Source organism: Lactuca serriola, chromosome 8 (genome assembly GCF_051521515.1).
Source record: "Lactuca serriola cultivar US96UC23 chromosome 8, Lser_US96UC23_V15, whole genome shotgun sequence".
Taxonomy (NCBI): domain Eukaryota; kingdom Viridiplantae; phylum Streptophyta; class Magnoliopsida; order Asterales; family Asteraceae; genus Lactuca; species Lactuca serriola.
Genome location: NC_136415.1, coordinates 87,453,384 through 87,477,863, shown reverse-complemented (window position 1 = coordinate 87,477,863; position 24,480 = coordinate 87,453,384). Strand labels below are relative to the sequence as shown.

The 24,480-nt window shown below is 41.1% G+C and overlaps 1 long non-coding RNA gene across 1 annotated transcript in view; it reads right to left on the bottom strand.

Moving 5' to 3' along the window:
• The window catches only part of LOC145069799 (uncharacterized), a 35,165-nt gene extending 22,314 nt beyond the window's left edge, over positions 1–12,851 (bottom strand). The window contains exons 1-2 of the long non-coding RNA XR_013689683.1: positions 12,545–12,851; positions 3,274–3,304 (exon numbers count right to left, since the gene is read on the bottom strand). This is a non-coding gene — a long non-coding RNA (uncharacterized LOC145069799). The remainder of the gene's footprint in view (positions 1–3,273; positions 3,305–12,544) is intronic.
• Between the last annotated feature and the right edge of the window lie 11,629 nt (positions 12,852–24,480).

Below are 24,480 nucleotides of genomic sequence, written 5' to 3'. Positions count from 1 at the left end.
ATGGTTAGCTCCATTGAAGAGGCTGACAAGCCAGCTAAAAGGGGTAAGAAGACTGACAATCAGAAGGACGGACCTGTCTCTAAACCAACAAAGGGGAAAACCCCCAAGAAGCGAAAGTCTGATAAGGCTTCTACCTCACAGGATCCACCTAAGAAGTAGAAGAAGCCTGCTAGGAGGCTTATCTTACAATCTTCAAGTGATTCAGATTCCGAATATGTTCCTCCTAAACATAAGAATGCTCCTCCTTCAGAATCTGAGAGCGAAAGCTCTGATGAAGAGGCTTCGGGCCGAGGTGATACCCCGCCTCGCTCCCCTACCCCAGAAATTCCAATTCGCTCTCACCCTCCTTCACCTCCACCTATAACCATTCCAGTATTTATCCCTCCCATATTTCCCATTCCAACCACTGAACCATTCGCTACAATTCCCATCCCTACTCCCATATTCACAGATAACAATACTACCACTACTACCACAGGATCTCACTTTACTGCTCCCAATCCACCAGTAACAACCGAACCACCTGTCACAACCGAACCCCCAGCCACTACCAAACCCTTATCTCCCACTCAATCCACAGAAACAACCCCTATTCTCGGCGGTGAGGACTTGGAATTTGACTCCACGTATTTCAGTCCTTACCGTGTGCAGAGTGATGATGATGATGATGATGCGCGTGTTACAAAGCGTCATCTCAAGGCAGTGAATGAAAAGCTTGATCAACTGCTCTCATCCCCTTCCTCCGGAGCTTACTCAGAAGCTGCATTAAAGGCCTTGTTATCCTCTGTTGTTACAGAACACAGTGCCACACTCTCTGCTGTAGCTAAAGCCATTGAAGCCTCTACTTCATAGTGTCAACAAGCCTCACTTGCTGTTGATGCTTCTACTAAGGAGTGCAAGGAAGCGACCGCAAAAGTCGATAAACTAGTTTCTGAAGCTCATATGTTTCTAGATTCCTTGCAGGCTGCTGCTACGAAGAATGCTCAAACCGTCAACACTTCGGTGGAGAACCTTCAACGGTCCCTTTAGTCTGAACGTTCCAACCTTGAAGCTGCATGCCAGGCCATTGAAGCAGCCAACGAAACTTTACATGCTAACGTTAATGACCGATTGACTCAATTGGAGGCTGAGTTAGCTGTAGAGGATCGTATCATGGATGAGTTAGACAGGCACACCTCATAGCTGAAAATGTAAAACTACAAGCTGCGTACTGCTACTACTAAGGTCAACGACCTAAAATCAGAAAGGGAGGTTGTTGGGATTAAAACCCTAATTGAGATTTCATGAACAAGTTGCGGAAAATAAGAACAAACATAAATATGAAGATTATGTCGAATGATCACTCGATTTATTGAAAACAGGAGGAATAAATTACACTTTCAGCATAAACTAAAGAATCTAACACTACATAAGAAACCTCACGTGGCGGCTACATTTTTCCTCACTCTCTTAACCCTAATTGTGAATAATACATGCCTATTTATAGGGAAAAGACAAGTCTTGGTCTTTTAACCTAGAATTCATCAAAGGGGCCCATTGCCATCATCCATGGAGTGCTTTGAAACACTACAGAGGTCATTCGGAGTTCTGCTGCTGATGTTCACTCCATCCTCCTTCATCTCCTTGAGGCTCACGATCCCATCATCACCATAACTATCAGGTGCCATCTGGTTGACAAACTCAGACCAGCATTAGACATCCTTAGTCGTATCGAGGGTGTTTCGGTGACTGGTGTCCAGCCGAAACAAGGGGGAGAGAAGGTGACAACTTAACCTCCTTCTGGACCGAAACCATCTACTAAACCGAAGGGTAATGAAGCTTCGGTTAGTAACAAGGAGAAAAAGTAGAAGAAGATTGGTGAGGATGACACAGACAATGAAGATGATGTCTATGTGGAGAATCCTAAGAATCCCTTCCAGAAGGTAAAGCCCTCTGAAAAGGAAATGGAGGAAAACTACAAGAAACAAAAAGCTGAGCTCGAGCAGAAGCGAAAGGAAGCGGAGCTCCTAGAGAAGAAAAAGTCCATGTTTCCAGTCTGGACTATAGATTCGCTTCAAAGATGCGCAATCGATGAGCCACACATTCTTTGGCTTGAGTTAGTAATGTCCTTTGGGCTCGAGAACTCCAAGGATGCACAGTTCGATATGCCAATCACATGAAAGGCGTTTATCTTCCATTACTTCAATTCGACTGCTGCTATTCCTTCCCCAAAACAGAAGGTAGATAGGGATCTGCTGGAGTTTTACTTGGAGTTTCCTCAACCCCAATACTTGACCTGGAGTTCCAAGAAGATTTCCACTATCAAGGTTCTGAAGCCCTACTCAGCCAGGAAGTTCATTAATGTCAAATTCAAAGTGACTCGAGGAACCGATGGCTCAGTTCACAACTTCACCCTTGCTGGTCTACCGAACCTTAATCCCCATGACTGGATACTCCTTAACAACATTCTTCTGTCAAATCCTCAGGAGTACCAGCCAATAATTGATCATGTCAAGCGTATGCTTGTATGCTACATTCACGAGGTAGCGAAGATGGACCAGGAGATTTCCTTTGCTATTCATAAGCGAACCACGATCACGACTATGGGTAGACCAGGCAATGTCAACACTATGGTCAAGGGGAAGATAGATTCAAAGTACCACACTGTTATGTTCATCAGAGGCGAAGGTTAGAAATGCCTGTTTGCTCTCGTTGAAAAAATCTCTTCTCAACATATTGCCTGGAGCATATCTTGGAGATCATTCAGAGGTGTGATCAGAACAGTGCTGCTGACAAGAAGTTGTTCACTGACATGCTGAGGTGGTATATCCAGTTTCGGCAGACACTTCTTGCAATAATTCCTCGTTTATTCAAAGTAATAAAGACAGTGAGCCAACACAAAAGAAATGATCTCTCGCCTCATTTGACACAAAGGGGGAGATTGTTGGAATTATTAGATTGCGTCATGGGCTCGGTCCTTAGCCCAGTTTTGATTACCGGTATTAGGCCTGTCCAACCGTGCATATTTTTGTTCTAGGGTTTAGTATATAAGCTGCATGCATGCAGTCTTAGAAGTTAACGCTTTTGATAATATTTCTCTATGAGTTTTGTAAACCCTAGCTCGCCTCTACAACGGAAGTTCTTCATCGAGCTCTGCTGAGGCGTGACTTTATTGAATCATAAGCATTCATTTGATTCCATTTTGTGTTCATTCTCTTACTATTTTTGTCTTGTTTGATTTTTGTAATTATACATGTGAAAGATCTAATCGATCTAGAATTTAATTCTCATAACCTTGAGTGCTTCCAATTGCAATTCCCACTTCCTAGACAAAACTAGAGTATAACATATTAGAACGAGATCCACAATTAAAAAAACATTTTATGCCGAAAGAATCAATAATATCTGTAAAACAAACAATAATACATATTTTTTCAATGTAACGCCCGTGTTTCTAGGCTAGGCATTAATATTGACATAATGGTCTAGGTTAACCTTTGTAACTCATTTAGAAGAAATGAAAAGGAATTATGTGTTTTATGCTTAATTATTAGGGTTTAATTAATTAAAAATAAAAATAAGCATAAAAATTAAAGTGTGAGATAAGCCCGATAACTTTACATAAAGTTGTAGTGGTCGAAACAAGGATTTCGGGGATATAAAGAATGCCGAAATCCGAGTTATAACGAAGAAGTTATGACCTGTCGAAGTTTCGCGACAAAACCGGCACGGTGCTGAGTGTCGTAAAAAGTGAGTATTTGATAAGCTACTTTTTAGCCTTATAATCTAAACGAAAGTCATAGTATTCGTTAAACCGAGAAGTTCAATAAAAAGAACGCCCAAATCTGATTTCGTATGAGGAAGTTATGATTTTTCGAAGTTTCAGCTTAGCAGTAGACAGCTAAAAACTCGAATTTTAGATCGAGCGATTTTTAGCCGACACAACCTAAATGAAAATTGAAGGTCTCGTCATTAGGAGCACAACGGTGAAAAGTCTGACGAAAACGGACGTCGGATGAAGAAGTTATGAATTTTTAACGGATTTCCTGTCCCGGTGTGTTAAAAATAATAATATAAAATTTAAAGTCAAAATTAGCCGACGAAGTCTAAACGGAAGTTGTAGAGAATAATTTTAGCTACGCATGCATATAAAGAACGTCAAAAACGGAGCTCGTATGCGAAAGTTATGGATTTTAGAAGTTTTGGCGCGAAAATCGAGAAAATTCGCATAGTCCCGAGTTGCCACGTCATCCTCGCTGAAAAAGTGCCACGTGTCCTGCTGAGTTACCAACCTACTGAGTCACCGAGCTGCTGAGTCATCCGAAGCCGTGGCACATCCGAGGAGTGAAGCGTGTGCAGCCTAGTCCGAGCCTCGCACCTAGCTCCGAGCCTTGCACGTGTAAGACGACTCCGCGGTCCAATCAGCGAGTGCCACCGAGACCCTCGCACATGCTGACCACCTGCGCATCGGACACACGCCTCGGACCAATCACAGACTGCCAGCAGCCCTTCGCATGCGCAACCCTCGTGCGAGCCTTCGCCTGCGAGCCCTCGGATCTACGACGTGTAGTTCCTTCTCAGCCGTCCGATCAGAAGCTCCACCCTATAAACAGAAGGGTGCGAGACCTCCCGGGGGTATTTTGAACTTGTCATTTTTAGCCCCTTTCTCCATATTTCTTTCATATTATCATCCCCCGAAGCCCCGATATCGATTATAAGCCCCGGAATACGCCACGAAGTGCCCGTGAAGCCCGGAAAATTTATCTTTTCGGTTTCGAAGCCCGACCTTTCGCAGAGCCCGGTTTCTCAATAAAATTCCCGGTTTTGTTAGAAACGATCGTTTTAGGAAACGAATTGCTGCCCGGTTTTCATTAAATCATGTGAGTGTGTAGTTACTTTCAATTTACACATAGATATGAAGTATTTACCTTGAAATACGTGTTATGTGTAAATATATTAACTGTTTAATTGAGGTGACTATTGAATTGATGTTTTATACAAGTTTTAAACTGTATATGCTTTTTATCTACAAAATATGTTGGGTAGAACAAGGGTAGATGAAATAGTTGATGTGTGTTAGAAAGGTGAGAGGCCTCGATGTTGATGTTGTTGTTGTTGTAGTCATTCAGCAGAGTATGGATGACAACCATGGACTATTCTAGACAGTCTATGGAACACTAGCAGGCCTGCAACTTGTAGGTGTAATGAACTATATGTTCATTTGTTGTACTCTAAAACCCATTGACATGTATTGCAGGAGAGAACACCTGTAAATAATACTGTCGATAAATGAGAGCTATGGACTTAGCACATGTTGAATAAACTTTGGAAGCTATGGAATTAGTGCCCGTTGTATAAACCCCGGTCACGAGTTGACTTTGTGTCTATTCCTTAGGATGAATCCTTAGGAAGGAGTGATAGTTGATTCTTAGGGTAAACCCTTAAGAAATAAATAAAATAATGGGGTTTGGGGTAATTAGGTTGATTGATTGATGTTTAAACATAATAAATTTATGTATTGTGGGTTGAAAACCCTATATGCTCACCAGGCTTCCAAGCCTGACCCACTCAGCTGTTTATATTACAGGTAGAGGACCCCGAGCATAGTCGGATGATGATGATGAGTGAATTTTGGATTATAGGCCAGTAGTTACAAATAACTGTCGTAAGGCTTATAATGTCTTGTTTATGTTTTTGATCTCTATCGGAACATGACATCCCGAGGTTTTGATATAAAAGGAAATGATATATTTCTTAAAGAAAGGTTTTGACAAACTTTTATCATATTTTGTTTTGGGGACCAATTCCGCAACATCTTTTATAAAGATTTATCTGATTTGATTTTAAAAAGCATAAATTAAATCGGTCTTTTCTGGCCGAGAAATTTGGGGATGTAACAGTTGGTATCAGAGCATTAGTTTAAGCGAACTAAGAAATTGTAGAATTTCTAGACTTGAACTTAGAATGCTAAGTGATGATTGTGAGATGAGTGTCTACCATAATTTAGACACGAGCACTAGTTTATTTTAGGAAGGATGCCTAAAATGCTTTTATGTGCTAAATGTTTTGTGTTATAGCTATAATGATGCTATTATTTGTTCGGATCTATGGTCTGTTGCCGCCCGGATCTGGAAACCTTATGTGTGTAGGATTCTAAACGTATGACTACGATATTGGAACTAACATATAAACATTTCGAAGACTTAACATCTAACGAAAATGAAGATCTAAATTCACCTACGATTGGTGTATAGATCGAAATGCTGAGTACTCAAAGTGGGTTCGGAAGTGATAATCCACAGCTTGAGCGAATCACGATGACTGGAGTGCAGGCAATGGTACGTATGATGTTAGGTGAACAGATGGAAGAAACAAAACGTTTACTTCAACAAAGTAAGGATGAACTTATTGTGCCAATAGGTTAGACATCTGTTCTTGAGGCAACTATTAGGGTTGCTAAGTCTATTGAGGAAATGATCAATGACACAACCGCCAACAAAGTTGAAGTTGGCAAGAAGAGGAAATTTGAGGGGTCTTCAAGGCCCAAAAAGAGCAACATATCCTCAAAGTTTGGCAAAAGAAGAGATAAAGGAAAATGGTGCGGGAAGTGCAAAAATAAACACTTTGGGAATTGTGACGGGAAGGTGAAGTGCTTTAAGTGTGGAGAAATAGGGCATTACGCCAATAAGTGTACGATTCCCAAGGAGGTGTGCTACGGGTGTAAAGAAGAAGGCCATATTTCTAAGAATTGTCAGAAGAACAATGAAGTAACAAAGCCAAGTGCACCATCAATGCCAAAGGAATTTCAGGATATCCTTGACGAAGTGATTAATAATACTAGGAAGTAGAAGTCAAGACTTGATACCCGAAGATCAAGTTACGAAGTAGTAATGTGAATAATAACAAGTAGTTTAGCCTATGAGAGGCATAGTATAGGGTAAACTTGAACCTTTGTGTAACCGTTTCAAGGAAATAAACCCTAGTTTTGTCGTCTGATGAATAGAATGGCTGGTGTAATTTTTGAAGTTGTCCCAATCATCTGGAATTTCCATCACTAACCAAGTTGAAGTAGAGTTGATCATTGAAGATACGTGTGAAAGAAGTCCTAGTAGAGTCTAGGAAAATTTTATGATTAATTGGACACATTTGTATGTGTTAAATTGTTTTGTGATTTTAGGACTTGGGGACTGCGAGACAGTACTTGGGACGAGTATGAGTAGGTGTGAATATTAGTAGATATCTATACAACTGGAAGCACATGACTCGCACTTGGATCAGGGAAAGTCACAAGGTTACCAAGAAGCTATTATTTGATTCCGTCTTGTTCTAGTCTGTCGTTACCATCGTTTCGGTAATGACTAAGAAGATGATTGTTATTCTGACCTTAGAGGTCATATCAAATTGAGTCCGACTACGATGAGTTTATTATGTGGTTCAGAGAACCAAGTTCGATGTAACATTTGACTTAAGCCAGAAGATTGAAATGAAAGATGATCAAAGTGATCAATAGAAGTATCACACTCATTGTTAAAGAAGTTGGTAGTTAGAAATGATACATGTTGAACGGTGATTGTATCACATTAGAACATGAAGGAAGGTATACTTTGTTCTGAAATTTGTCCCTAGGAGATCTGAGTCTAAGTAGTGCAGTATACAATGAGAGATCATTAGAACATGACCCATCGGTCTGTTACAATAAATGAAGGAAAATACTTATTCCAAGAAGAAGGAGGAGTCCTCAATAAGGATTTATTTTGTAACTCGAAGGTTACAATTGAAAGTCCTATGGAGATCTGAAGCTTTTTAGGATTAGCTGGATATTATTACTGAATTATCCAAGGATTTTCTTCGATCGCGACTCCATTGACAACTTTGACCCACAAAGGAGCTGTCTATACTTGGAATGAGAAGCATAGGAAGCTTTGAGAAGTTAAAGAAGAAGTTGTGTGAAGCACAGATTCTTTCGTTACCTAAAGGAGTTGATGACTTCACAGTTTATAGTAATGCCTCTGGAGTTGGGTTAGGATGTGTTCTGACCCAAAGGGATAAGGTGATAGCGTATTCATCGAGGCAATTAAAAGAGCATGAAAAGAACTACCCCACTCACGATTTGGAGTTGGCAGCGGTAGTATTCGCCCTAAAGATATGGAGGCATTATCTTTATGGCACAAAGTGTAAACTTTTCACTGATCATAAGAGTCTTCAATATCTCTTTAATCAGAAGGAATTGAACATGAGGCAACGACGCTGGCTAGAGTTACTCAAGGATTACGATTGCGAGATACTTTATCACCCTGGTAAAGCAAATGTGGTTGCTGATGCTCTCAGTCGGAAGGTAAACCTTGAAAAGAAAAGGCCAAGAGCGTTGAGAATTGAAGTTGTCTCGAAAATTGTGGAAAGTATAAAGAAAGCTCAAGAGGAAGCTTTAGAGAAAAGTGACCGAAAGGAAGAACGTTTGGGAAAAACGTTAGTATTCGGTACAAACAACCAAGGGTTGAAGGCATTCCAAGATAGGATTTGGGTACCTAAGACGGACGGAGTAAGAGATCTTCTGATGGAAGAAACTCACAAGACCATGTACTCGATTCATCCTGGCAGTACAAAAATGTATAGGGATTTAAAACCCTATTATTGGTGGCCGACGATGAAGCTCAATGTTGCTAAGTATGTGGCCGAGTGTGTAACTTGTGCTAGGGTTAAGGCACAACATCAGAAACCATATGGGAGTTTAGAACCTTTACCCGTACCCATGGGTAAATGGGAAGACATCACCATGGATTTTGTGACTAAACTGCCCAGAACAACGAACGGTCACGACATGATTTGGGTGGTCGTTGATCGCTTCACTAAGAGTGCGCATTTCATAGCAGCCAAAGAGAAATGGTCTATGGATAAACTTGCAAATTCTTACGTGAAGGAAATTGTGAGGCTTCACAGTGTTTCGTTAACGATTGTATCCGATCATGACAACCGTTTTACCTTAAGGTTTTGGAGGAGTCTATAAAAGGAAATTGGGTACCAAGTTATGTTTGAATACAACTTACCATCTGCAAACCGATGGTCAGAGCGAATGGAGGATTCAAACGTTGGAGGATATGCTGAGAGCATGTACCCTAGAATTTCAAGGTAACTGGGATGAACACTTACCTTTAGTAGAATTCACCTATAAATAATAGTTTCCACTCAAGTGTCAAGATGGTACCTTATCACGCTTTGCATGGGAAAAAGTGTCGGATGCCATCATGTTGGCTGGAAGCCGAGGAAAAGCAGTTTATGGGACTTGAAATAGTCCATTAGATTGCTGAAAAGTTGGAAGTGATTAGGGAAAAAGATGTTAGCTACTCAAAAGAGCTATGCTGACAAGAAAAGACAACCGATATCATTCGAAGTTGGAGATTCGGTTTCACTTAAAGTCTCATCGTGGAAGGGACTTATAAGATTTGGTAGAAGGGGAAAGTTGAGTCCAAGGTTTATTGGATCATTTAAAGTTCTTCAGAGAATCCGGAATCAAGCTTACAAGCTAGAATTACCGGAAGAACTAGAGAGTATTCATAACACCTTTCATGTGTGTTATTTGAAAAAGTTCACGGGAGGTGTGCCCGACATAATTCCCATTTCTGAATTAAGGTTGGACGAGAACAAGAGGTTAATTGGAGAACCTGAGGCAATCGTTAACCGTAAGACTAAGAAGTTGTAACGTAAGATAGTCGATTTAGTGCCTGTACATTGGAAATATATAAATGGGCCAAATCCCACTTGGGAAACGGAGAGTGACATAGTGAGTCGCTACCCGTAGTTGTTTGTCATTGTGTGATTCCGGGGACGGAATCACTTAAGGGGGAGAGAGTTGTAACGCCCGTGTTTCTAGGCTAGGCATTAATATTGACATAATGGTCTAGGTTAACCTTTGTAACTCATTTAGAAGAAATGAAAAGGAATTATGTGAATTATGTGTTTTATGCTTAATTATTAGGGTTTAATTAATTAAAAATAAAAATAAGCATAAAAATTAAAGTGTGAGATAAGCCCGATAACTTTACATAAAGTTGTAGTGGTCGAAACAAGGATTTCGGGGATATAAAGAATGCCGAAATCCGAGTTATAACGAAGAAGTTATGACCTGTCGAAGTTTCGCGACAAAACCGGCACGGTGCTGAGTGTCGTAAAAAGTGAGTATTTGATAAGCTACTTTTTAGCCTTATAATCTAAACGAAAGTCATAGTATTCGTTAAACCGAGAAGTTCGATAAAAAGAACGCCCAAATCTGATTTCGTATGAGGAAGTTATGATTTTTCGAAGTTTCAGCTTAGCAGTAGACAGCTAAAAACTCGAATTTTAGATCGAGCGATTTTTAGCCGACACAACCTAAATGAGAATTGAAGGTCTCGTCATTAGGAGCACAACGGTGAAAAGTCTGACGAAAACGGACGTCGGATGAAGAAGTTATGAATTTTTAACGGATTTCCTGTCCCGGTGTGTTAAAAATAATAATATAAAATTTAAAGTCAAAATTAGCCGACGAAGTCTAAACGGAAGTTGTAGAGAATAATTTTAGCTACGTGTGCATATAAAGAACGTCAAAAACGGAGCTCGTATGCGAAAGTTATGGATTTTAGAAGTTTTGGCGCGAAAATCGAGAAAATTCGCATAGTCCTGAGTTGCCACGTCATCCTCGCTGAAAAAGTGCCACGTGTCCTGCTGAGTTACCAACCTACTGAGTCACCGAGCTGCTGAGTCATCCGAAGCCGTGGCACATCCGAGGAGCGAAGCGTGTGCAGCCTAGTCCGAGCCTCGCACCTAGCTCCGAGCCTTGCACGTGTAAGACGACTCCGCGGTCCAATCAGCGAGTGCCACCGAGACCCTCGCACATGCTGACCACCTGCGCATCGGACACACGCCTCGGACCAATCACAGACTGCCAGCAGCCCTTCGCATGCGCAACCCTCGTGCGAGCCTTCGCCTGCGAGCCCTCGGATCTACGACGTGTAGTTCCTTCTCAGCCGTCCGATCAGAAGCTCCACCCTATAAACAGAAGGGTGCGAGACCTCCCGGGGGTATTTTGAACTTGTCATTTTTAGCCCCTTTCTCCATATTTCTTTCATATTATCATCCCCCGAAGCCCCGATATCGATTATAAGCCCCGGAATACGCCACGAAGTGCCCGTGAAGCCCGGAAAATTTATCTTTTCGGTTTCGAAGCCCGACCTTTCGCAGAGCCCGGTTTCTCAATAAAATTCCCGGTTTTGTTAGAAACGATCGTTTTAGGAAACGAATTGCTGCCCGGTTTTCATTAAATCATGTGAGTGTGTAGTTACTTTCAATTTACACATAGATATGAAGTATTTACCTTGAAATACGTGTTATGTGTAAATATATTAACTGTTTAATTGAGGTGACTATTGAATTGATGTTTTATACAAGTTTTAAACTGTATATGCTTTTTATCTACAAAATATGTTGGGTAGAACAAGGGTAGATGAAATAGTTGATGTGTGTTAGAAAGGTGAGAGGCCTCGATGTTGATGTTGTTGTTGTTGTAGTCATTCAGCAGAGTATGGATGACAACCATGGACTATTCTAGACAGTCTATGGAACACTAGCAGGCCTGCAACTTGTAGGTGTAATGAACTATATGTTCATTTGTTGTACTCTAAAACCCATTGACATGTATTGCAGGAGAGAACACCTGTAAATAATACTGTCGATAAATGAGAGCTATGGACTTAGCACATGTTGAATAAACTTTGGAAGCTATGGAATTAGTGCCCGTTGTATAAACCCCGGTCACGAGGTGACTTTGTGTCTATTCCTTAGGATGAATCCTTAGGAAGGAGTGATAGTTGATTCTTAGGGTAAACCCTTAAGAAATAAATAAAATAATGGGGTTTGGGGTAATTAGGTTGATTGATTGATGTTTAAACATAATAAATTTATGTATTGTGGGTTGAAAACCCTATATGCTCACCAGGCTTCCAATCCTGACCCACTCAGCTGTTTATATTACAGGTAGAGGACCCCGAGCATAGTCGGATGATGATGATGAGTGAATTTTGGATTATAGGCCAGTAGTTACAAATAACTGTCGTAAGGCTTATAATGTCTTGTTTATGCTTTTGATCTCTATCGGAACATGACATCCTGAGGTTTTGATATAAAAGGAAATGATATATTTCTTAAAGAAAGGTTTTGACAAACTTTTATCATATTTTGTTTTGGGGACCAATTCCGCAACATCTTTTATAAAGATTTCTCTGATTTGATTTTAAAAAGCATAAATTAAATCGGTCTTTTCTGGCCGAGAAATTTGGGGATGTCACATTCAACAAATTAATAAATCCAAATATCAAACGAATATCATTAAATCATCATATGTAACTACTTAACTGAGAAACCAAAACTGTGAACTCCTGATTTTGAATTAAACAATTCAGTACATATTCGAACTCCCCTTAAGCAAACTACCAAAAAAACCCCAACAAACAGAGATGAAGCAAACTCATGAAACTAATGTAATAAAAACAAATAAATATGAAATGAAAGATGCATATTTTGAACAGAAAATTACCGAAATACCTCCTTATCTTAACAATTCAAACTCCAACTCATACAAATCGGGAATCACCAAAATACCGAATCAGACTAGCGATAAAAACAGAGGAGAATAGGTGAAATCAGAATTGGGCTCCAGAAATAGACGATTGACAATCTTAGTACGTCTTCAACCCACATGAATCGCCAAATGGGAATTAGAAATAGAAGAGTAGAAGAAATCAGATTTAGAAATTGGGATTCGGTCGATTTAGACATTCGACACTTCAATATTCTACATCGTTAGTTTTCTAGGTGTCGATTTGTAATCAACCAACATAAATGTCGATTACAACTCCCAAGGTGTTAGGCGGCTTCAATTATTTCACGCTCCCGCTCCCGACTCGCCTCCAGTTCCATCTCACGTTTGTGTCGAGAAAATTAGTGTAATCGGCTAAATTGTTTGGGTCAAACTAGTGTTATATACTATTACTTACCAGATTAAAGTGATGCCCTCTAATATTTGCTGCCCTGGGCCTTAGCCCATCTCGCCCATGTATTGGGCCGGGCCTGACTATACCCCACAGTGGCCCACGGGGCCCAATAGTCCAGGCCCAACCCTCTAAGGCCCAAAAAGTCCATAGTAGCCACTCTGCATGCGTATACGCGACGTACCTGGCACGTACGCCCAACATAAGCTGGTGTTGAACGCAAATGGGAAGTTGACCCAGTACACGCAGCGTACCAGGGTGTACGCTTAGCGTGCTGGCCAACTTCCTTGGTAGATCATTTGTGACTTAATCCATTAAGTCTTTATGTCCAAAATGTAGATCTAGGTCCTTTAAGACCTCCTAAACCGTAAAGTCACAAACTTTATGTGCTTGCATGCATGGATGGGGTCAAAACATGATTTTGGTCCTTTCAACAAGCTTTAAGACTATCTAACACTTGCATGGTTGTGGCTTAACCATTAAGGTCTGATTTTTATGACTCTTAGTGCCTCTAAGAGCCCAAAAGGACAACTATTATGGTCTGAAATCATTAAGATGCAAGAAGCCTCAACAATGGATTCCAAAAGTGACCTTAAACACCCCCATAAACAAATCTAAGCATACAATGGCCATGTGTTGAACTTGATACCTCAAAAGAGTCAGAAATGATGCCAATCTCCTATATCTACAAGCTCATGGTGGATCATTGCTCCTTCTTCAAGCTTCTCTCTCTTCTAAAGCACCAAAACTACACTAAAGTACAATCAAATGGCTTCCAAATCACAAAGACACACAAAAGGGGGTTCGGGTTTTCGTGTAGGCTGTATAAAGGTGAGAGGGAGGCTGGACCAGAGGCATAAGCTCCTTTATATAGGGATCAAACCCTAAAAGTTAGGGTTTTATAACCTACGTGCATACCCTTTGGTACGTTGGGCGTACAGGTATGGCCTACCTGCCCCAACCTCTTGAGTACGCTGTGCGTACCAGGCATGGTACGCCCCACCTACTGCCTTTCTCATCCCAAAACTTAAGGCCCAACTATCTTGACCCAAACCAATAACATCCCATTATACAATAAAATAAATAATATTAATACCTGCAACTACCAGATGTTACAAATCTCCCCCACTTGAATTAGACTTCGTCCTCAAAGTCCGTTGCCACTGCTGAAAATAACTCGGGGTAGTGCTCCCTCATCTCGTCCTCCGGCTCCCACGTCCATTCCGAAACCTTGCGGTGTTGCCACTGCACCTTCATCAACTCTACCTCCTTGTTCCTCAGCGCCTTCGTCTTCCTATCGAGAATGGCTATCGCTCGCTCGATGTAGTTCAGGCTGTCATCCACCTGAATATCCTGAGAGGCACCAACGCAGAGTCGTATACTAGGCACTTCTGTAGCTGGGAGATGTGGAAAGTACTGTGAATCTGGCTAAGCTTGGCTGGCAGATCCAGCCTATACGCAACCTTGCCCACCCGGGCTGCAACTCTGAAAGGACCAATGTATTTTGGGGCCCAACTTGCCCTACTTCCTGAATTGGATGACACCTTTCCAAGGTGACACCTTCAGGAGAACCATATCCCCGACCTGGAATTCCAGGTCCGAAAGACGCTTGTCGGCATAACTTTTCTGCTGACTCCAAGCAGTCCGAAGCCTGCTCCGGACCTGCTGGATCGTCTCTGTCGTCTTGAGTACCACTTAGGTACTCCCTATGACCCTCTGTCCAACCTCAACATAGCATATTGGGGTCATGCACTTCCTCCCGTACAACATCTCAAAGGGAGGTCGATTGATACTCGCGCGATAGCTATTGTTGTAGGAGAACTCGGCCAATGGAAGACAGGTATCCCAGCCAAGGTTGTAGAACTCGTTACTCGGTACTAGTTCGGCCGACTACCGAGTAGCGAGTACTTGGATTTGGAAATTTATGTAGAAATATTTTTAGGGAAATTATATATGTCAAAATCATAAGATAAAATCATAAGTTGATTGAAATATATAACTAAATTGGATACATGTGAATACACAAAAAATGAAAAACACATAATGGTCTCACTCCGTGAATAATTACTGAAAATTTAAGATATATTTGTAGTAATAATCATATGTGTGTGTGTTAAATAATAAATCATTAAGTATATTATACATATTAATCACCGAGTTGGCCGAATTTAACAACACTACTCAGTTCGTAAGGGGCCGATCGGGGAGTACTCGGGATTATGTAACTCGCCTCGGCAAGGGGGGAGTAGCGAGTACTCGGCCAAATCGGCGAGTTTTACAACACTAATCCCAGCTACCACCGAAATCCAAGACACACGCTCGCAACATATCCTCCAAGGTATGGATGGTCTACTCGCTCTGACCATCCGTTTGCGGGTGAAAAGCGGTGCTAAAGTGTAGACGTGTACCCAACTCGTAATGAAATTTCTTTTAGAATCTGGAAGTAAACCGCATGTATTTGTCTGAAATCACGGAGACTGGCACTCCGTGGCGATCTACTAACTCTCGGATGTAGATATCGGTCAGCTTCTCGACCGAGATGCTTTCTTGGATCGGTACAAAATGGGAACTCTTAGTCAACCGATCCACGATGAACCATATGGAATCCACTCCCCGTGCGGTCTTGGGAAGCTTGGTGATGAAATCCATAGCAATATCTTCCCATTTCCACATGGGGATGTCCAACGGTTGCGTCTTGCCATATGTAGGGATGAGCATAGGCGGGTACCCGCCTCGTTTGGCGAGAACCAGAATCCGTGGTTCCTAGAAAGTTAGAACCGGAACCGGAACCGCTCTAGGCAGTTCTTAAATGTTTGAACCAGTTCTGGAACCGGCGATTCCAGTTTTGGGAGCAGGTAATTTGGTTACATTAATTTTGTTAACTTTTGTCGATAAAACCGCAATTTGGTTCGATCCAAATCAAATCAATTCGAACCAAAGACAGACACAATCAGACCAATATATTCTAAACCGATCTAAGTAACACACACACACACACACACACACACATATATATATATATATATATATATATATATATATATATATATATATATATATAAACCGGTTCCGGCGGGTGCCTAGCAGGTAGCGGTTTCGAAAAAATGAGAACCGAAACCGGAACCGCTTAAGGCGGTTCCAGTTCCAAAACCGACAGTTCCGGTTCCAAAAGCGGGTACCCGGTTCCGATGTTCATCCCTAGCCGTGAGGCCGCTGGTGTTCTGCCTTGACCTTCCTGCAGGTAAGACATCTCTCAACATACCAGGCTACATCCCGTTTCATATAGGGCCACCAGTAATCAGGATGAAGATCTATGTACATCTTCGTCGCCCCGGGATGAATAGAAAACCTGGATTTGTGTGCCTCCTCCATCAACACCTGACACACACGTCCATGGTACGGGACCCACACCCTACGGTTTAGTGTCAATAACCCATGACTATCATAGTCGAAGGACGAAACCTGACCCACAATACGCTCGCTCTTCCGATGTTCCTCCTTCATAACCTCCTGCTGGGCCTCTCGGATCTGCTACAAAAGTGAAGTCACTACTGTCATCCACAAACAAATTTCTCTGATCGGGGATGCCGTACAGTTAAGAGCATCGACCACAACATTAGCCTTCCCCGGGTGGTAGAGGATCTCACTTTCATAATCCTTCACCACATCTAGCCATCGACGCTGCCTCATGTTTAGATTTGGCTGATTTATGAGGCACCTCAAACTCTTGTGATCCGTGTATTTGGTATAACGGACCCCATAGAAGTAATGTTACCAAATCTTGAGGGCGAAGACAACCGCCCCCAACTCCAAATCATGTGTCGAGTAATTCGCCTCGTGAGGCTTCAGCTGCCTCGAGGAGTAGGCAATGACATGCCCTCTCTGCATCAATACTGCGCCCAAACCCGAAATGGACGCATCGCAGTATACTACAAAATCCTCCACGCCCTCTAGCAGGGCTATAATTGGCGCCTCGCATAATCTCGTCTTCAAAGTCTCAAATGTTGCCTACTGCTCAGCCCCCCAACGAAATACAACGACTTTCTTCATCAACCGGGTCAGGGGCACGACTATCTTGGAGAAGTCCTGAATGAACCTACGGTAATAGCCTACCAATCCAAGGAAACTCCGAATCTCAAATGGAGACTTTGGAACCTCCCATCTCATCACGGCCTCCACCTTGGCGATTAAACCAAAATCCCGTTCTGGTTGACAAGGTGCCCAAGAAACTGCTCCTCGCGCAAGCAGAACTCATACTTGGAGACCTTGGCATAGAAGCTATCCCTCCCCAGGGTATCCAACGCCTCCCACAAGTGCTCCTCATGTTGATCCCGCATCTTGCAGTAAACCAAGATGTTGTCAATGAAAACTATCATAGACCAATCCAACATCGGTCCGCATACGTGGTTCTTGAGGTCCATGAACGCGACAAGAGCATTGGTGATCCCAAAAGGCATCACCACGAACTCGTAGTGGCCATGGCGAGTCTGGAAAGCAGTCTTCTATACTTCCTCGTCTCTGACCCTCATCTGATGGTAGCCTGACCACAAATCTATCTTGGAAAACCAAGATGCCTCCTGAAGCTAGTCGAAAAGATCATCAATCCTCGGGAGTGGGTAACAGTTCTTCACCATTACCTTGTTTAGCTCCCGGTAGTCTATACACATCCGATGAGACTCGTCCTTCTTCTTCACAAACAGGATCAGGGCTCCCCAGGGCGAACTGCTCGGTATGATGAATCCCTTGTCTAATAGCTCATGCAGCTGTGTAGCCTACATTTTAGAAGGAGCCAACCGATACGGGGCCTTGGCTATTGGAGCCACACCCAAGACTAGGCCAACCCTAAACTCCACCTGTCTCTCCGGAGGTATCCCCGAAAAATCCTCTAGAAATACGTCCGGGTACTCTCGCACCACTGGCACATCACTCACGGTCGCCCTACCCTCCTCTCGGGTATTCATTACATAGGCAACATATCCGACACAACCTTGCAGAAGGTAGCGCCTAACCCTTTTTGTTGAGCATAAAGCTGGCCCGCGCTGTGGCCTTTCGCCTTGAATCACCAGCTCTCCCCCACTTGGGGTCCTGACTTGAACCAACTGTTGCGCGCAGTCGATCACTGCTCCATTAGGGCTCAACCAATCTATACCGATGACTACTTTGTTCCCACACAATGGTATGGGAACCAAATCTACCAGGTAGCGCTCCTCGAACAGCCTCAAAACACAATCTCGGAAAAAACGTCTGATGCTTGAATTGATCTGTCATCCGCAATATCGACCTCTAGAGGGAAATCCAACAGGCCCAAAGACTCAGGTAACCTCTTGCTAAGGGCAAGAGAGACAAATGATTGGGTAGCCCCTGAATTGAACAACACCTGAACTGGGATACCGGTCACATGGACCGATCCTAAGCAACACATAAAACATATACATAAATATCATAAACAACCTAAAATAAGAGATAGGGAGAAGAAAACATACTCGTCACCACATCGGGTGCGGCGCGTGCCTCCTCGGTAGTCAGTTGGAAGGCTCGACTCCTCACCACTAGAGCCTCTGTCTTACCCTGCCGACCATCAGTAATTCGCAGGGTCGCTGGAGCTGGCGCCACCACTGGCATAACTGCTGCTGCTGTCAATCTCGGGCAATTGGCCTTTTTATGGCCTCGCTGGTTGCAGTGGAAACACAGTAACTCTGATGTATGAATTATGGGTGGTAGGGGGTGTTATCCCTACTAAAATGCACAGAATTGCCGCATTTGTAGCAGCCCGATCCTCCTGCCTTGCAGGGCCCCTCATGTGACTTGTTGAATTTCCCACAACGACCCCGATCCTGCTGGCCCTTCGACCTAGCGTCGAATCCCTTGGGTTTCGTCCCTAAAACCCATGTAACCTGGTCAGTCTTCGCCTTCCTTTTTCGGAGATGCTCAATGTTAATCTCCCTCTCCCTCTCCCTCGTAATCATATCATCCAAAGTCGTGCATGCCGAGTAGCTGACATGTTTCCGGATGTCAGCCCTAACATGTCATGATAGCGGGTATTTCGCATTTCCTCATCCCCTACATACTGAGGCACCGGTAAGGCCCTCTCCCTGAACTTGGCGATAATCTCCACCACCGACTCAGTCGTCTGTCTCATATCCAAGAACTCTCTGGCCAACTGCTGGAGCTCCATAGCTGGCGCAAAATCAGCCCTAAACCTGGTCACAAAGTCAGACCAGGTCATAGCCTCAATGGCGGAGGCTCCCAAAGAATCACCAACTGACTCCCACCAATCTCTAGCCCTGTCCCTCAGACATCCTGCAGCATACCAGACCTTCGACCCCTCAGGGCAGAGGCTAATCAACTGAGCAGACTCCATGTCTGCAATCCATCTCCTGGAAACTATGGGGTCTTTCACCCCATGGAAGTGTGGTGCACCACATCCCCTGAAGTACTTAAAGGACAGTGTGCGTGCCCCTGACTGAATGGATGCCATGTCCCTCCGGAATGCTCTGAGGCGATCCTCCATCAGCTCGATGATCCCCTCCTTGATCGACCAAAAAATCAATGGGGTTGCCTCAAGGATGCCTCTTGTGATCTCAGAAGCAATGAACTCATGTAGTCCCTCATCAACTAGCTCGGTACCTGATCCTGAACCTGATCCCGAACTGGATCCTAATCCCGTTTCTCCTGTTCCGTGACGCATAATCATCACCATTCTGAAACAAAACACATAATCGTCAGGGTCATACATAACCTCAGGAAGCCTCACGTACTACAAGTTCCCTGGTTCTATCTCGGCCCTCCTTGACTCGAGTACGGATCCCCTGCTTTCAGTAGTACGAGCCCACACTACCTTCCACATTTATTTGTACTTTCCTCAAGGATTGCCTTGACTTCATCAAGTCCCTCCTACCATTACTGCTCGTTGCACTAATCTCATCCTAGGCTTACCCTAGGGTAACTCTCCAACCCATTCTCCGCCATCAACTGCATAAGAAGTCCATGTCATCTCTCCCTAACTAGCTCGCAAATACCATTACATATTACTAAGACCATATAATTCTTCAAATGAGAGGTCTTGCCCTACAATGGTTTGACTCAAACAAGAGCTACGAAATAGGGCTAGACCTAACCCTCTGAAATTATTTCGTCCGCATAATATGTAACTTAATGTATTCGTCTACTAGTTAATTAAATATAACTAGGACTCCTAAAAGGCACAAAGCAAGCAACATTCGGGCATTGAGTACCCCAAACCAACATATCCTATCCAGGCTATCATATCACCGACTACTCGGTACTATCATGCAGCTCAATAAGCATATACAACAAGCATATTAGGCATCCTCCTAGATCCTTAGCCCTATTCTAGCATGCAGTTCACATACACATACAACAGGCATAAAAGGCATCCTTCATAGATCCTTAGCCCTAATCTAGCATGCAGTTTTTGTAATCATATCATAACATAACATAAAGGTATGGGTATCTTAGGGAAAACTTACTTGAGCTCGGTCGAGTGCATGAACTGACTCGTCGAGTTGGTTGAATATAGGCATGGACTCGTCGAGTCCCCCCATGGACTCGGCGAGTCCACTGTCCAGACAACTAATTTTTCGAGTTTTTCAACAAGTTTACATCAAATATCAAGAAAACAAGCCTAGGCTCTGATACCACTGTAGGATTTTGAGCATTCTAACACTCCTAAGGTGTACATGTATCCCTAGAAACCTTGGATCTATGTTTTACTATGATACATGCAAAGTTTACTTTCCAAGGTTCTTAACCTATCTAGCATACCATGGGGAACTTTTAAACATAAATGCTAGAAGAAGAACATACCTTTTGTAGTTTGGATTCCTTAAGAACCTTGTGAGCCTAACACCTCAAGTGTGATGCCTCGAATGTCTCACACAACACTACAAATCTTGGAATAGACTTGAGAGAAGTTCACTTACACCTCAAAATTGGCTAGCCCTCTATCTTGTACAAGTAGTGCCAATTTTGCTAGACTAGGGGTCTTTATATAGTTGTGGCACAAGTAGGGTTACACCATGTAAACCCTAATTGTCATGGCTTTTCATATTCCAGGATCCATGGGTTTGTAACCTCCATGGATTATCCATGGAGCACCTTATGGGTTTTATCCTAATCCATACAAACCATGGATCATTAGCCCACTATATAAGAATAGATTATTTACACAATCAACCCCATATATTTAATTAGTCTCTTTTTGATCACTTAATTAATTTCAAATCAATTCTTTGATCAATACTAATTAATTAATATTATTAATATATTAGGACTTATAATATATTAATAATCCTTAAGTGGCATTTCTCTCATTTAGTTTATCCAAGTGTTGTAATTCCATGCAACCCAAATGGACCATGCCAACCGGGTCAAGTACATCCCAGAAATAGTTATGAACTTCGATACCTAATCCAATATTAAATTCTTTATTTTCATCAAATCATTCAACCTGATTTCCTATTCCCGTTATCCCCACTCTCCGTCCCTAAAGCATCTAATTCAAGGGACTTATCCTAAGGATTATCTTTGGGATAGACAATAATGCTTAATGGATTCCTTAGAAATATATATCAATAAGGCAACCAAGGGGGATGGAGTACACCTGGTGAAAACTTAGTTCAAAATACTTACAAGTTGTGAGCCTGCCAATGTTCCATTGAACTCTCTAGAATAGTCTGTGGTCATCATCTATACTCCGCTAGACGACTTTGATCATCTTTAAAGTCAAGGACTCTCATCAAATATTTCATCTTCATATCTCATCATTTATATCATCTTTCATCTACCCATCTTTACCTAATATATTCATAGGTATAAATAATACATATGCAATTTAAATCAAGTAAAACATGTATAAATTGTTCATCTAGCATACATATCAGGAACACATATAATAGACACATATAACATGCAATTGTCTTAAATACTTTGTATCTATGTGCAAGATGAAAGTAACTATGCACTCACTTGTTAACTGATGACTCGAAACTCGGACAACGCTTTGCTTCTAGCAACTGTCTTTTCCTTTGACATAACCTAGTATCATTATCACTAAGTCTTACTCTAATATTTATTGTAACTATTTATTAGTCTAAACTCATTATTAATTCAAAGTCTACTGATCTATAGCTGATAAGGGACAACCAGGTAAAATCATATCGGAGGTAGGGTCCATCTGGCATACATAATATATTGTTTAGAAAGAACACTTTAAACAACTCACTAAATCTAGCATTTTCATCATACCTGTAAGTAGATCAATCAATATAACAACTTGGAATCACAAATAAATATTGTTTATAGGTTCATAATAATGATAATGAATTTAAACATAAGTTACACTTAAATCGTAATAAGTGTAGCTCAACTTACATGGATTCTAGCTTCAACGCTCACCTTACTATACTAAAATTATAGAAAGAGAAGTCGAATCACGAGGGACTGAAATGCTCAGGGATAAGAAGAGAAAGACTCTTGAATCAAGAGAATGGTGAAAGAAATATGAGAGCCTAGAGCCTCATATTTACAGTAACTGAATTTTCAAAAACCACCATTTATAGTTACTTAAACGACCTTATAGTTATTTATGTTGGATTAGTGTCTAAGTTCATAACTATAATTGGTATGAACTTGACCCGACTCGGCATGGTCCATTTGGGTTGCATGGCATCAGAACATTTGGATAGACCGTTTGTGAGGAGAGGACATTTGTGACATATTAATATATTATAAGTTCTAATATATTAATATGAAATCATGTTATTTAATAAGTATTGATCAATAATTAATTTGGACTTAATTTAGTGATCAAAAGGAGACTAATTAAATATATGGGGATTGATTGTGTAAATCATTCATTCTTATATATGTGGGCTTATGATCCATGATTCCTTATGATGGGTGTAACCCATGTGGTGATCCATGGATACTTCATGGAGGTTAAAACCCATGGAGCATAAGGAATGGGTAAAGTCATGGGTTACATGGTGTAACCCTAATGTGCACACAATATAAGGACCCATTTAGCTCAAGAAAAGGGCACTAGTGATACATATACGAGGGCTAGCCGATTTGAGCATGAGTGTCTTCTTCTCATGGTTATTCCATGTGTTGGTGATGTTGTGTGAACCATTTGAGGTGTCACACTTGGGGTACTTGGCTCTCGAGCTTCATGGACTCAAGCTACATCAAGTGGTATGTATTTTAACTTGTTATATTACCCAAGTATGAAAAGATTGTATGCTAGATAGGTTAATACCTTGGAATATTCATATTTGCATGCATAATAGAAAAAACATAGATCCAAGGTATTTAGGGTTGCATGTACACTTAGGGGTGTTAGAATGCTCATAACCCAACAATTTAAACGACCAAAAGCTTTATAATATTATTTTAAATATATTTAACGATTTTTGTACTAAACTAATATCGAAAGTATTCAACATTAGTCTTATAATGATCGCATCGTCGTTACCTTTCAAATGATATATAAATATGTGGATATATGTATACACCCCCCCCCCACACACACACACAGATATATATATATATATATATATATATATATATATATATATATATATATATATATATATGTAGAGCTAGGTTCAAGTATTCTAACTAATTATTGTGCAAATATCGTATGCTATGAGAATGATAAAGAAAATATGTTGTTTGATAATATAAATACGTTCAATCTTACATAACTATTGTCATTAACACACATTCCCACTAATTAAATTGTCTATAAAGTTATTATACATTTATTATTATTCCCATTTCTGTCAGAATGTTGTCAGAATGTTTATTGGGTCGTAATTCTGTCAGAATGAAAATGAGTGAAAAATGATGTGTGGGAACAAAAATAAATAATAATTAGAGAGAATGCATGAAAATGACGATATTTCTGTAACGTTGAACGTATTCGCATTACTAAACAACTTATTCTCTTAGTAATTTTCATAGCATATGATATCCGCACACTAATTAGTTAAAATAGAATAACCTAAGCGTATATATATAGGGAAGGGTTATTTGGAAAACAAAAAAACCCTAAAAATCATAGAAATGCATAAACAAAATGCTTAGAGATCACAAAACTTTTTTTTGAAAAAAACGTAGCTTTTTATACTAAATCAGTGAAAAAAATTTTGAAATTTTTTTTTTTTACAAAAAAAAAAAAAGAAAAAAAATTGATTTTTCTTTCCAGTGAATTTTAACAAAAACCTGCGATTTTTTATAAGAAAAATTCAAAAAAAAATTGTGATTTCTAAGTATTTTTTCTATGGAAAACAAAAAACCCTAAAAATCATAAAAATGCATAAAAAAAAGTAATAAGAGATCACAAAACTTTTTTTGAATTTTTTATGAAAAAATTGCATGTTTTTAATTAAATTCGCTGAAATTTTAAATTTTTTTTTAAAATTGATTTTTTTTCAGTGAGTTTATTAAAAAACCTGCG